At 40.5% G+C, this 14177-nt stretch overlaps 1 protein-coding gene across 1 annotated transcript in view; it reads right to left on the minus strand.

The window, feature by feature from the left end:
- lhfpl2a (LHFPL tetraspan subfamily member 2a) overlaps positions 1-14177 on the minus strand; it is a 49585-nt gene that overhangs the window by 35029 nt on the left and 379 nt on the right. The window lies entirely within an intron of this gene.

Consider the following 14177-nt stretch of genomic DNA (forward strand, 5'->3'; position numbering starts at 1 on the left):
AGTAGTTTCATACTTTAAGTCTTTAGGTGCAGAATTCAAAAAGGTCAAAGTATTATTGGGTAATGAATACTCAACAGAAGATACCATTTTCAAAAAATGTATTAAATTATTTAATGTTGAAAAGGCTAATAAATAAATTCACAAACACAAAAACAAAGGATAGTATATCTATAATTCCAGTATGTTTTAGTCTTATAAGCACATGAAGTGCTTCCATTTATTAGTTTTCCCCATTAATTGCCATTTTTATTTCTGTCAGATAATGAAAATGTTTTCTCAATTTCAGTTTTTATTGTTTGATTAGTTTCAGTTCAATATTTTAACATTGAACAGTTAAATCTGGGCTTTAATTATTATCCAAAGGAAGACATCTGCACAATAGATGTTTGTTTGATCTGTGTTACGTAAGAGCTCCTATCATAAGACTGGGACTGATTAAGAACCACAGCGGTCTGCGCAGAGCTCTACCAACCTGACCAGCTCTGGCCTGAATATTCTCAGCGACTTCACATTTTCATAAAGTTGATGCTGTATCAGCACCAGAAAATGGGTTCCAACCTACAAAGACACAACCAATAGGTTTGAACACCATTCAGTTCAAAATAGCAGTCCTCGTCTAGTTGTTGTGTAAAAAAAAAGAAAAGGCCTGGAATGTCCAAGCAGTAAAGGTAAAACATAAAAAGGATATATAAAAATCAGTTGCTGTCGAGGGTAATAAGTATTGCCTGGTTCTGCTCAGCTGAGCAGCTGGGTTGCATTATTTTAGGAGCCAACTCTAAGAAAGAGGGGCTTTGAAATCTCTGCCAGTAGCGCTTCAAAGAGAAAAAGGAAAAACTGTTGAGTTTCTGCTGCCACAGGCGGCTTCCGCTTCGGAGTCCGGGGGGCAAAGCTCTGCCTGGTGATGGTGACAGCGAGACAGAAACAATGCCGGTTTGTGTTCACACCAGGTCTTCAACCTGCATTCAGCGGACTGTTTGCAGAACCCTGACACCCAATTGTGAAGGCTGGACACAGACGGCTGAGTGGGAGGACGGTATCAGGTCTACCAGCTAAGATCTTCATCAGTCCGAGAATAGTGATAAATTGATTTCAGTTTGCAAACTTTATAGCTAATTTAAACACGTACTCCTGAGCTAAAGATGTCCGACTTATTTTGTAGAATTATCCAGTTTGCTCAGCCAAGTATTTTAGATTCTCAGGTAGAGGTGGTCAAACATAGTCCAGACTCTTGAAAGGTTTAAAAACCATATGGCACAGCCATTTAGTTTAACACCAACAGGACGTAACGAAGCAGATGCTAACGTTAGCATCATTAGCATATACCAGTGTCCCTTGTCAACTGAGCAGATGAAGGCTCCTCCTACATTTACCATCAAACATTGTTGAAAATTTGACCTGCAGTCTTTATGCATTGCTTCTGTCAGCACAACTTTCAACTCAACAGCTATTTCATTCTTTCCTTCAAAACAAACTTCTCAAATAGAGATGCAGCAAATCATCAGCATTGAAGCACACACCTTTATGTCCTTTTAAGTTTACTTCAGACCAAGATGCAGGCCAGCAGAAGCCGAATTATGAGTCAAACGTCTCTTTGATGAGAAAAAAATCCTTTGAATATCAAGATGATACTGAAATATTCCAAGCAGATTTGTAAAAAGAAAAAACAAATACAATGTTAAAGGAACTGAGATTTTTCCAAGATTCAGATAAAATAAACAAAATCTCTGTCTACATTGAAAAGAAATATTAAAATCATTACTAAGAAAGTGAAGCTGATGTTTTAATCCACTTGTTGTGTATGTTTAGTGTATTTAAAATTTGTAATAGTCTTCTAAGCTGAATAGCTCATTATCTTTTACGTGAATAGTGAGGAGATATAAATTTCTTTTTCTTTCTGCTCCTTTTAATTTATGGCATATTTTAGTAATTACATGAAGTATTCATATTAATTATCGAGTGGGTTGAATAAAAAATTTTATGAAATGAGATGAAAATAAAAATATGACCATAGACACTAGGTAGCTTCTTAAAATCAATCGCCAAGAAACGAAAACCTCAAATTTTTCTCCAAAAACACAATTAACGTACTGCGTTCTCTCAACTAGTCTCTAATTCCCACCTTCAACGAAGCACATCTAACACCATTGCACCAGATGAAGTGTTACAAAATCTCTGGGCCTGTAAACTAAAAATACGGGGTGTGTTTTACTCCCCGAGGCGCACAATGATTACACACTTTGCACTAATGCAACAATTAACTAGACTATCCAATTTCCGTACACGTTTGCGAGTGTGTGTAGTGTGTGTGTGTGTGAGCGCACGCCGATGACAAGCCTACAAGCATGTAAGTGTGTCGTGCCTGTAAACCACAGGCAGAGATGACATCACCTCACGGTACGCAGATTAGCCTGTTAGCTCGATGGGAGACACGGCAGACAGCTCAGCCAGGCTGGTGTGTGTTTATCACTCGGAGCAGAAGTGATTACCTCCAACATGCTGTACGTGTGTTTAGATGTGGGGAAGTCGCCACTGGGGTCAGTCTCTCTCTCTCCCTCTCTAAAGCACAAGACAGGTGTAATGAGCGCCCTCTTAATGTGAACCGGAGGGGAAATTCTCCAGATTGGACCCCAGCCAGAGCTATCCCAGACATGATGACGGACATAGCAGGCACCAGGGTTCATACGCGCATGAAATTATCCCTCAACCACGCATGGTTGTGTATGTGTGTGTGAGGTCAGGCTCGTGTTCACCAGGTTGTGTTATGTCTGGAAGACAAAGCCTCATCATCTTTGTCTTTGTTTAAAAACCATATGAAGCAGCCATTTAGTTTCTCCTTCCATCAACCACCTGGAATCCGACTGCCCAGCTAGCTTAAAACCCATTTTAATGTGGCCAACCAGAGGAGAAGTTACGTGTTTACACAACGGGGTTGAACGCTTCCCAACCCTGGCGTGGCAAGAATGAAGGCAATGGACCTTACCACAGGGGCCGCGTTTCATTGGCTAATGCCCATTTCACGTCACAGCGCAGCTACCACAAACACAAGCTACAGTAGTAAATACATGCTAATGTACATTGTGGACTAGCAGACCAGCAGAAAGTTTTTGCGTCAGGACTCGAAAAAGAATGGTTCTCCACTGTCAGTGGGGTATCTGTACAGGCGATGTCAGGTATCCTGATCGTATTCGTGGAACTAAAATTCACAGATTTCCAAAATCTGAAACGGAAAGCCTTGCTTGGATCAAAGCTTGAGCACGACCGCATTTGCAGTTCAACCGTCGTAAGATCAATAAGAACAAAGTGTCTCCTGGTGTAAGTATTATTGCTTTGCTTTCTTTGTGTTTAGTGAATGAAAAAAATAAAGTCAATAATAAACACATCCATTATGAAAACCTTTTAGCCAAGTACAGCATAATGGCAGTACCGATACAACTTCTCCACCTAGAAGCCTATCTGTTACAGCCTTACGTTAGCTGAACAGATCAATATGCAATGTGTACCGTATCTGACATATATTAAAGATTTTATTTAACCTGAAAAGGCTTTTTACTAAACTGTAATCGTGTTAGCCACGCTAGCTTTTACTAAACTGTAATCGTGTTAGCCACGCTAGCACCGAGTAGTGTATAAGGCCTAGGCATACTCAAACATTTGCCAACAACAGAAATCACTGATTTCAAAAATAACCCTTAAAATCATGAATGTCCGACTCACCCAGCCTTGCAAGAACAGTAGGCATCAGTGATCTTGTCCACAGCTATATTTCTGCTGAGGGTCTGAGGATCTGCTGTTTTCCTCATCGACCGGTAGCTTTTCGCGTAGCTCAAACACCTTGATGTCGTCCAAAAAAGATGACATGAACTTGTTGGTTCCATTGTTGTGGCTTATATTTTGTGAAAATCCGGCAGACTACACTAATCGACTCAGAGAATCAGTCGAAATGAAAGACGCCATGTTGACATAGAAACTAAGCTCTGCGAGGCTTTGTTTATGAGACATGCAGTCATGTGGGATTTTCGAGGGCGTTTCTGGGCGGAGCTTAGTAAGGTTGATGTTGAGCGCAGTTATGATGAAAAGAACTGTGCCAATAAACGGTACCAAGTACCAATAACAGGTCGATGTTAACGTGTGAAAATTTAAGAATTGTCTTTTTCAGAAAATTTCATTCAACCGTCATTTATTGCCATATTTCATATAGTGTTCATACAATGCCATCATTACGTCATTATAGAAATATCCTTTTGTGTTGAGACGCTGTTTATAGATGACTCAGGAAGTGCTTTTATTTTGAAGAACAATAAATGTTTTGCATTCAAGTAGGTCACACCAGTTAACAAACTGTATTGTGCAGTAGATGGTCAGTCATTTCTCTTTTTTCTCTTTGTGATTCAGATGATTTACAAGGAGAGAAGCAAAAATCTACTACACAAATCCATCCATCCATCCATTTTCTTTACACCCCTGTCCCTTTGTTGGGTCGGGAGGGTTGCTGGTGCCTCTCCAGCTAACGTTCCGGGCGAGAGGCGGGGTCACCCTGGACAGGTCGCCAGTCTGTTGCATACTACACAAATATTAATTTGAAACATTTAAGCCGAAATGTGAAACATGATCCCTCCCACATTATAAATCACAACCTGAAAGAAAAGGGTGATACTGTTAAATGAGGGTGAATGTTGAATTTCAGAATGAGTATGAGGAAGTGCTTTTACTTTGAAGAGCCAAAGTGCATTTGTAATAATGATATCCTAACAGGGATAAGCAAAGTTAACTTTGTTTTCCTTTGAAATGATCAAAAATAAATTAACATACAGTTCACTTAAGATTGACTGCAGAACAAAAGGAAATCCTGAGTTGTCAATTTATTCACACTTTGAATAAAACCTTCAGTTTAGCCTGGAAAACGACAACGGCAAACGCTAAAGTTTTTTGCTAAACCTGTTTAGTGAAAATTATATTTCCAATGTGCAATGAAAGAGAAGTCGACAGATGGACGGATGAATGGATGAATGGAGGTCAAAGGCAGCTATTAAAAAGAAGCTACCAATCAGAGTGAGCGCTCTGTGGGGCAGGCGGCCATGTTGGCAGGGGCAAGTCAGGACCCCAGTGAGGGACCCGCTCCCCCGGTACAAGACTGCATTTCTCTCAATGTGTTGTGTTTTCACATCGTCTACCTAACTGGATTTTAAACATACGTGCTCTAGCTGTTTTTTTGTTTGTTTGTTTGTTTTGTTTTTTTTAATTCAGCAAACAATCTTTTTGGGCTTCAGATAACAAATCCCCTGGGCTGAGGAAGACCGCCCAAAATGAAAAAAGTAAACAAAGAAACGACTCGTTCTCTGAATCCTTCCCGTTACAAACACATGGTCCTCAGCCCCTGGGCCAGACTGGGTGGTAGCCCAGGGCCCCGAGTTTGGGGGCGGCTACGCTTTTTTAAATAATTTTTTTATTTTTAAGAGATAATTTTCAAATTTTAACATTCATTCTAATGAATCTACTCTATTATTTGAAAATTCTGAGGTAATAGTAAATTTTTTGGGAAATGTCATTGACATCTTAATCCAACTTTGCATCAATTCTGCCTTGCTGGTGTTTCATCTAACCCAGTGTTTCTCAACCCTGGTCCTCACCGCCCCCCTGCTCTGCTCTGCATGTTTTAGATGTGCCTCTATTCCAGAACAGCTGATTCAAATGATTGCATGACCATCAAGTTCTGCAGAAGCCTGTTAATCACCGAGAGACACAATTCAGGTGTGTGGCAGAAGGGAAATACCTAAAACATGCAGGACAGGGGGGGAGGGATGAGGACCAGGGTTGAGAAACACTGATCTAACCTGTCACTTCAACAAGGTTCAATGACTGGAACCGGTTGGCGAGGTCGACTCTGTCCTCGGAAACGTTACCAAAACGGTCACCTTCACCTGCTGTTAGCAACCGTTAGCAAGACTGAAGCTCTCAGTCTCACAGGGAGGATAAAGGAAAACATTAGCAAGGAAGTTATAAAGGATTTAATAAAAGTTTTACTAAGGCTTTTTATGACACTGTATTTTTGGTTCAGTTAGATTTATGACATCTTTACAATCTTTCCAAATGGTATTACTGAGGGTAATTGACAATAGGTATGTTCCTTTGGGGATCCTCAGTGTGTGTGCAATATTCTGCCCGTTCTCTAAAACATCCCTGATATTCCTGGCAACAAATTTCCAAAATAAATGTTTTTGAATATGTTATTTTTAACATTATTGTGATTAAAAACAATCTAAAAGAAGCAAACAAAAATCTCTAATGGAGATTAGCTTAGTGAGGTAGCTTATTAAATGGGTCAATTTAGGCAATTATAGTTACCATAAGAAATGAAAATCCTGTTGTTTCAACCTTATGTTGAATGCATAAAAAGATTAGTTTGGTTTTTTTTATAGTAGGTGATTCATCATTTTCTCAGAGTGTACTCAGCATATTAAGCTGGATTAGGCTGAACCAGTGCCCTGTTTTATAGCCTGACTCACCTCTATTAAACCCAGAACTGCTGAGCCAATAAATTGCTAGAGAGCATGTTAATAACCTTTGGCTACCAGATGTAAAAATGAATAATGAAAGGTCTGCCTCTCCATAGGTATTGCTTTCGCCATGCAACCAAGTCAGACAACGTATCTGCACCGACTGCGCGGACAGCGCTGCGCCGGGACTGAACTGTAAATACGAGCAAAAGTTAAAGGAATGTCGACCGCGCCGCATTGGAGCCAAGACAGGGATTCATTTGAGAAATCCTCACAATAAAGTAGGCAGCTGGACTGCAACGTTGTGATCCAAAAATTCCAACATATTTAGACTTGATTTGAAGAAAACAAAATACTCAGCTGTTGCTCTTTTTTCTATATTTCATACTTTAGAATTTGGACAAAACTCTATTAGGTTCTGACTTGTTTGTATGACTTTGAACTTAGATAACTTTTTGTGAAATAGGCCAAAATTTCCCAGTCAAAAAGATTCAAAAGGGGCCAAATTATATAAATATATATACTAAACATGCAATCCTTCAATTGAACAAATGAACTAGTCAGATTTGTTGCTGATAAGAATGTGTGAATTATTCTTGATGCGAAACTTTAAAAGGTGTTCTGCAGGTTTGGCATATCAAAAATAATTGTTATAATTTCCTAGGTATCAATTGGAAAAGAAAATCTAACACCATTTAATCAATTCGGGTGAATAAATCAGGAATCAGGTCACTCTTTCTTTGAAAATACTTGCTGTGTTTAGCAAAATTTATTAAATGAATTCAAAGCAGGTTTGAGTATAAAAAGCAAATTCTTCGTCTTATAGCCAATATTTTACTTGCTTGTGATAATTAAAGATAGAGAAAGTCTCCGTGTGTTTTTTAAATTAATGTCTTTCTGTTAAGCAAATTTATTCTCGAAATGTCAACTATATGGTCATTTCGGCGGAGGGAAAAATCTCCCTACTGGTCGAGAAAATGCCGAGTTGTTTGTTTAATTCTAAGCAGCTCAGCGTTGAGAATGTTCTCAATGGCCAAAAATCCCCTCGAAACCAGAATTTGTTACTGAATCTTCTTAAAGCAAAACACAACTTATCCTTTCCACCAAAAGGCAGCTCGCCATTGTAGAATTTTTTTGGACGAGCTATAGACATTCATCATCTCCTTGTAGCCGTTGTTGCGGCGCTCTGCGAACCGGGAGCCGGCCGCAAAGCCAGTCATGACTGCGTTTCATCCGTCACACGAACACAATGCCCGGCTCGGTGCTATCTCGTTCCCACAGCTTACAGCCTTTTCCATGACCCAAGCCAAAGCGAACATATGATACGGGCCTTATCGCACATCGCAAACACAGGCTGCCTATTGTGGGCTGGTGGAACCCTTCCATCATTAGCATACAGCTGTGACTCCAGTGACTCCAGGTCCGGCTTGATCAATATTCAAACGTGTCTGACGCAGCAAAGACAAAAAAAAAAAAAAAAGGGGGGTTAAGAGAACCAGAGACGTGAGCTCAAATGAACATGCAAACATGTTCAGCTTAACGAGTCTGCAGTCGCTCAGGGACCAGACAGAGAGCCGAGGGGGTGGAGGGGAGGGTGCAGCTGCAAAACCAACCGTCTGTCTGCCGTTCATTCCCCAGAGACTGACCTCTGGCTCACTACAAATGAACAAAAATAAATAAATCCCGCCGCAGATTCTCAGATTCTTTCTCCTCGTTTCACCCCACAGGAGGGTCCAAACGCCCCTCCCTTCCTTTCTTCCTTTCTCTCCCCTTAACAAGTCATTCTTTTTTTTTTTTTATTTGCACAACTTTCTCTTCAGACAAGTTTCGGGCGAGGCTTTGTTATCGCAAAAGACCCCACCATGCTGGTTTCCCTGTAAACAGAGCTCTGCTTTGCCGCTGGAGGCAGATGTGTACACTCTCTCACACCGCCACCCTCCCCCCAACCGCCACCCCCCAACCCCCCGAGGGGAGACTCATCTCCACAAACCGCAGGGAGTACAGAGGACATGGAAAGTCCAAAGAGAGAGAAAAAAAAGAAAAGAAATGGCTGGGGGTAGTAAAGAATAGCAGAGGGAAGGGTGATTAGCTCCAGTGCTGCCTAATCTAATCAGCGCGCATGACTGGCTCGGAGTGCTGCATTTGAGCGCGGAGACGCATAGAGAGTAATAAAGTTCTGTCAGGTTTCGGAGGGTTGGCGGGGCGGGATTGGCTGATTCGGTGCGAGAAAAGAAACACGAGGGCACGAGGAGAGGTCACTGCGTGAAAGGACAAGTCAGGTTGATTTCATCGTGGCAAATCCCCCCCCGATAATATACCCATTGTGTCGTGTTAATTTTGCACTCAACTCCAATTTAATTGTCAGCGGGTGGCTCAAAGTAACATATATAAGGGCGAGGTCTTGACCTCCGTGGAGTTCTCCGCAACAACATTGTTCCTACGCTGGCTAATTTATATGGAGCCATCGCACATATATGCAGTGATCTGTTTGTGTGCAGAAGTTGTGATTTGGGAGTTGGAATTCCAACTTGGGACGTCGGAAGTTGCTAACCTCAAAATCCAATATGACCACCACCAGGCCTGTCACGATGACAAAGTTTGCTGGACAATAAATTGCCCCAGAAGTTGTTGCGTTAATATTCTTCTTTCAAGACCATTTTCAACTAATACAATGGTATATCGGTGGAAAAACACATTCTCAAAGATCAATAAACTTCAAATTCTAATGAGCATTTTACCCTGAAACTGGAAGACATTGAAAAATAAATAAACAAAACATCAGAAAAGGCAAATAAAATTATTTATAAAGTCAAAATTGTCCTTTTAAGGTTGAGACCAAAGCACCAGACTGAAGACTTTTGTCATCTAGTTTTTTCTAGGTTCTAAAATTCAAAAGATGTGTTTAAAGGAATTTGTAAACGGCGCGCAAGGTTCCAGTTCAAGTTTGACTAGTGAGAGTATTTTGGTTTTTATGCTTTTCTCTAATGAGATACTAAGGGGGGGGGAAAACAATGAAAATTCTCCACTTTTGTATTTTCACAAACAGCAAAAAAAGGTTTTGTTAATGTCAAATTGTGTCCAAATAGAATTTTAATAACTCAGTTTGGAATGATCCAAATCAGGTTTAGAGAGCATAACTAAAATTTAGACTTTGACATCCTCAAATCTCCAGAGCAAAAATAAAGCTATGAACTAGCACCTCACCTAAACGTGGGCGGGAAGCTCTGGAAGCTAGTTTTAGCATCATTAGCTGCTAATGAGGCTACCGCAGCCACTTTTACAGCTGTGATTGGCTAAACGTTAGCCAATCACAGAGTTGTAATAATATCTAGCAATGCCACATTACATTTCTGTCATCCTGTCAATTTAAACACGGTGGCAACTCCTTCAATGTTTTTTATACCTGAGTGTTGTTAGACTCAAGTGGCCTTTAGTTGCCTCTGTTCACAAATCAGGGAAAATAGAAAAAAAACTTTTTTTTTACATCAAAGTAAGAGTCTGAAGAATTTATAAAAAGGGTGTCAAGTTTAAGACCCTCTATCTCTAATATCTCATTTTATCTCAAGTGTTTGAGAGAACAAACTGTCAAACAAACAATTGTTGTTGTGCTTGTATTGCTAACAGAAATTAGCCACAGGGCACAATGGTTAGCATATGTAAATTATATTCCACACGTAGTGTGTGACGTCATTCCCAAATGACTGGTCGGGGATGGAGCCTCACATTTCTATCCCCATGTGAGGCTCCTAGCTAAACTATATCCCTCTTAGCTTTCGCTGCTAGCTTGTTTAACAACAGCTGTTTGACGTGATGCTATAATCTTAGAAGATAGTTTCAAACTACCCTATGTCAGATCGTTCAGCAAAGTTGCTTTTATGTTTAGCCGAACAAAAACTGTGACAGCTTAACAGGACAAGAACCAAAAAAACTAAATAATGTGTCTCAGAAGTCTGAGAGGTCAAGCATAATTTCTATGAAGTGAGTCCATTAAAAAAACAACTAAGTCTGACACACAGCAGCTTTTAACTCTGTGGAAAAACTCTCCATAGACCCTTTGAGAGGAAAAAAAAATTTACGTAATGTGACCCAACTAGCAAGAGTTCTCTTCCTCGCATTACGTCACTTTTACAGGCAAATAAACAATCCTACTGGTAACATAAAAACTGTGTTTTGAAGGTTCCATGAGAAAAGAAAAACAAAACCCTAGCTTCTCTTGCTAATTGTTTTATTGACACAAAATTAGCTCACTTCCAAGGGGTGAGCTAATGACCTGAAGAAGTGCTTATAATAAAATCAGATATGAAAAGAAGAAGCTAACTCTTGTCTCAGTAGTTTGAGGACGTGTGATGCAAATGAATGAGCCTTGTTATCAGGTCCATTTCCATGGAAAGATATTCACCGTTGGGTTTTTGCTTCAAAAAAACAAAAAACTGTATTCCAGATGTTTAACTCCAGTTGACTGGAGTCGTTTAGGTTAACCTTTCTGCCACAGGAGCAGACATTCAATTAGTGAATTTCACACTTTGGTCATAGCGACACTGTGGTCTCGGTTTTGGTTTCAATCAGCCGCCGGTCGGGTCCCAGGTCTCATTCCCGTCTGTAGACCCGCCCAACAAAATCTGCTCTTGTGCATGGATAAGTGCGCAGGTATTAGGGAGTCAAAGAAGTGCTTGATATTTAGCTGAAATCATTCACTAAAAATAGTCTCCCGTCCCGGAATCGTGCACTGACCAGCCCCCATAAAGCGTAACCAAGATCCTGGACTTGTGACAAAAGCTTTCCCTTAAAACTCAAAGAGGCACGAAGAAGCAGATGATGCGGTTTGTTTGAACAGGATCGCAGTTAAAAATCTGTTTGTTTCATGGGTTTTTTTTTTTGGTAAAGTGTAGTCAAAGCAATGCTGACTGCATCATCTGCACCAAGCAAAGGAGGAGGTTGGTAATCCTTTTTCCTTGCTTTGAAGGAGAAGAAGATAAAATTGACTTTTCCGACGCATCTGCAGTTCCAGGCTGCTGCTGGAGAGACAGAAATGTGTGTCTTTGTGCTTTTCTTGAGGGTTAGGTACAGGAGAGCGGCACTCAGCAGAGCGAAGAAACGCTTTGGGATTTTTAATGGGCCAAACACTGAGCCTTGAGGAACCACGTGAAAGGAGAAGAAGATAAAATGGACTCTTCCAATTGGATTCACGCATCCAGGCTCCTGCTTGAAAGACAGAAATGCGTGTATTTATCCTTTTTTTTGTGGGGTAAGTGAAGAAAAACTTTGGGATTTTTAATGGGCCAAACACAGTACCTTGAGGAACAACAGGCGATTTCAAATTTCTCCCTGACGGTGCTATCTTTAACCGAGATTTTAATCTCGGGCTCGACTAGATAATTGCACTCCTTTAAGTAAAGAAATCACAAATAGGTTGTAGCTAATTACCGTTACAAGCGCCAGACCACACTTTTACTGCTGCAGCGCTTTAATTTCACAATTTCACAGCTGCAAACGTGACAACAACAAAACAATTAAGCACGCTTAAAAAACAAGAAGTGACATTAGCAGGAGAGCAAAGAGACGAGAAATGCGCAAAGAATAAGCTGCAGCGTTGAGCGTCGCTCAATACGCACCCCGCCCTGAAAGGACGTTTCTCTGTCACACACAAACACTGGTTTACAGCCGGTGATGATGAAACTCAACACTACAATCAGACAAAGATCTGGGTCGCACCTTGTCAAGAGCGCTGACAGACTTTCTTCTGAAGCCATAACAGAGCAGCAACCATAAACCATTAATATGCCTTTAGACACATGCAGGTGTTTGAGGGTAATGACGCTTTTCCTGGAAGGCATCACTTAAAAAAAAAAAAAAGACAAAAAGATTTGCTTGTTTTATGGCTTAAACCAGGGGACAAAGAAGACCGTCTTTGTGCCGTGTGAAAAAAAAGAAATTTCCCCGTAAACTTAATAACTAGTTGTGCTGTACTCTCAGCATCAACAACCCATTCAAGGTCTTGCCACTGCATCTCAATTAGATTTATGTCCAGACCTCAACTTGGCCACTCCACCTTCCTTCCTTTTTTTTTTTTCCCTTTCACCATTTATATGTGGTGTTCTTTGGATCATTGTCCTACTTCACAACCCAAGTTTTCCTCTGCTTAAGGTCAGAAACTTCACATTTTCCTTTGGAGCGTCCTGGCAGAGAGGAAAATTTGCGGTTCTATCAGCTGTTGCAAGTCGATCGCAACCCCAGACATTCACATTGCTACCGCCATGTCTGATTGTTGACGTGATGTTCGCTTCCTGTCGGATGTATTCCAGTCTTATCCGTCCACAGAGTATTTTCTCAAAAATAATTCTCGGAGATTGTGATCCTGTTTGGGAAACGTGAGACGAGTCTTTGTGATCTTCGGGGTCAGCGGCAGTTTTCACCTTGCAACTTTTCAGCGGGTGACATTTTTGCCCAGTCTCCTTTTTCTGTTTTGTTGTTGTTGTTAAATTGTGACCAGGAGCAGCTGATTAGCATCTCAAAAGCTCACGATACCTAAACTACGACCCTGAATTCCAGAGGCTTTGAAAGACAAGGTTCCCAGACAGAGAGCAGGACCAATGAGCAGAGAGAGAAGGAGGAAGTTCAAATCGTTTCTCCAATCGAACAAAGGGTCATAACCCCAACTTCAACGTCTCTCTGCCTGGATTTCTGACCGTACGGCCAGACAGAGATTAGCAGTGCTAACAGGACGTATTACTGTGGGATATTGTCTCTGCTGCCTGGGTATTGAGCTATTAGCATGTTGTAGCAGTCATGAAATTGTCATACAGCAACAACCTTCAGTCAGAAGCTCCCTTGGGTTCATAGCAAGACTTACTGCTACAGGATCTCCTTGCTACCTACATCAACACCATCCACCATCCACTTGGACCAGATTTGAATTACAACAACATTTAATTTCCCATTGGGATAAATCAGGTGTTCTTGAAATTAATTGACTGACCTTAGCTGAGAGAAGAGAGGTCCAGTTTCTCTAATCTAGGGGTCTGGCATTAATCAGGTCTGGCTGAGGCTACTTAAATTAAACTCCAAAAATCTTTTCAACTCCATAAAGTAAATAATCATTCGAACATTGCATCTTGAATATACTCAGCATGTCTTTGTATAATATTAAAATTAGCTTGATATTTGAAATATTTAACGTGACACTCAAAAAAAAAAAAGCAAAAACGGACTAAACCTGAAGACTTTTTCGTAACAATGATATCTGATTGTGTCGGAATGAATTCAATTGATTTAAGTTGACTTTGAACTAAATCATATATGATATAGCTACACATATAGACTAGATATATTTTCCCAAAAAATGTGGTTTTTGCATTTAAAATACACATCTTTTAATTTTGTTCAAAGACTATATCATTTTTTTTTGTTTGTTTGTATATATCTGTTTTACTTTATGACAGCACACACGGGAAAATAATACGAGTCGGCAAATATAAAGATTTTCCACTTATGATTATCGGAATCGTTTCCAATCGTCCTGATTTGTATCGTTCCCGTTAAACCCTGAAGCGTTTCCGATGGATCCGTACATTTGAGCCTTTGCATTGTTTGGCACCGCATCAGTTCGCTCGGCTTTCCTGCCACGCGTTTCCCTTCAAAATCACGCAGCCAGCACAGTGGAGACACCGAGGCATAAAAAAGACC

The sequence above is a fragment of the Poecilia reticulata genome, chromosome 12, assembly GCF_904066995.2.
Source record: "Poecilia reticulata chromosome 12, P_reticulata-male-v2, whole genome shotgun sequence".
In the NCBI taxonomy this organism is placed as follows: domain Eukaryota; kingdom Metazoa; phylum Chordata; class Actinopteri; order Cyprinodontiformes; family Poeciliidae; genus Poecilia; species Poecilia reticulata.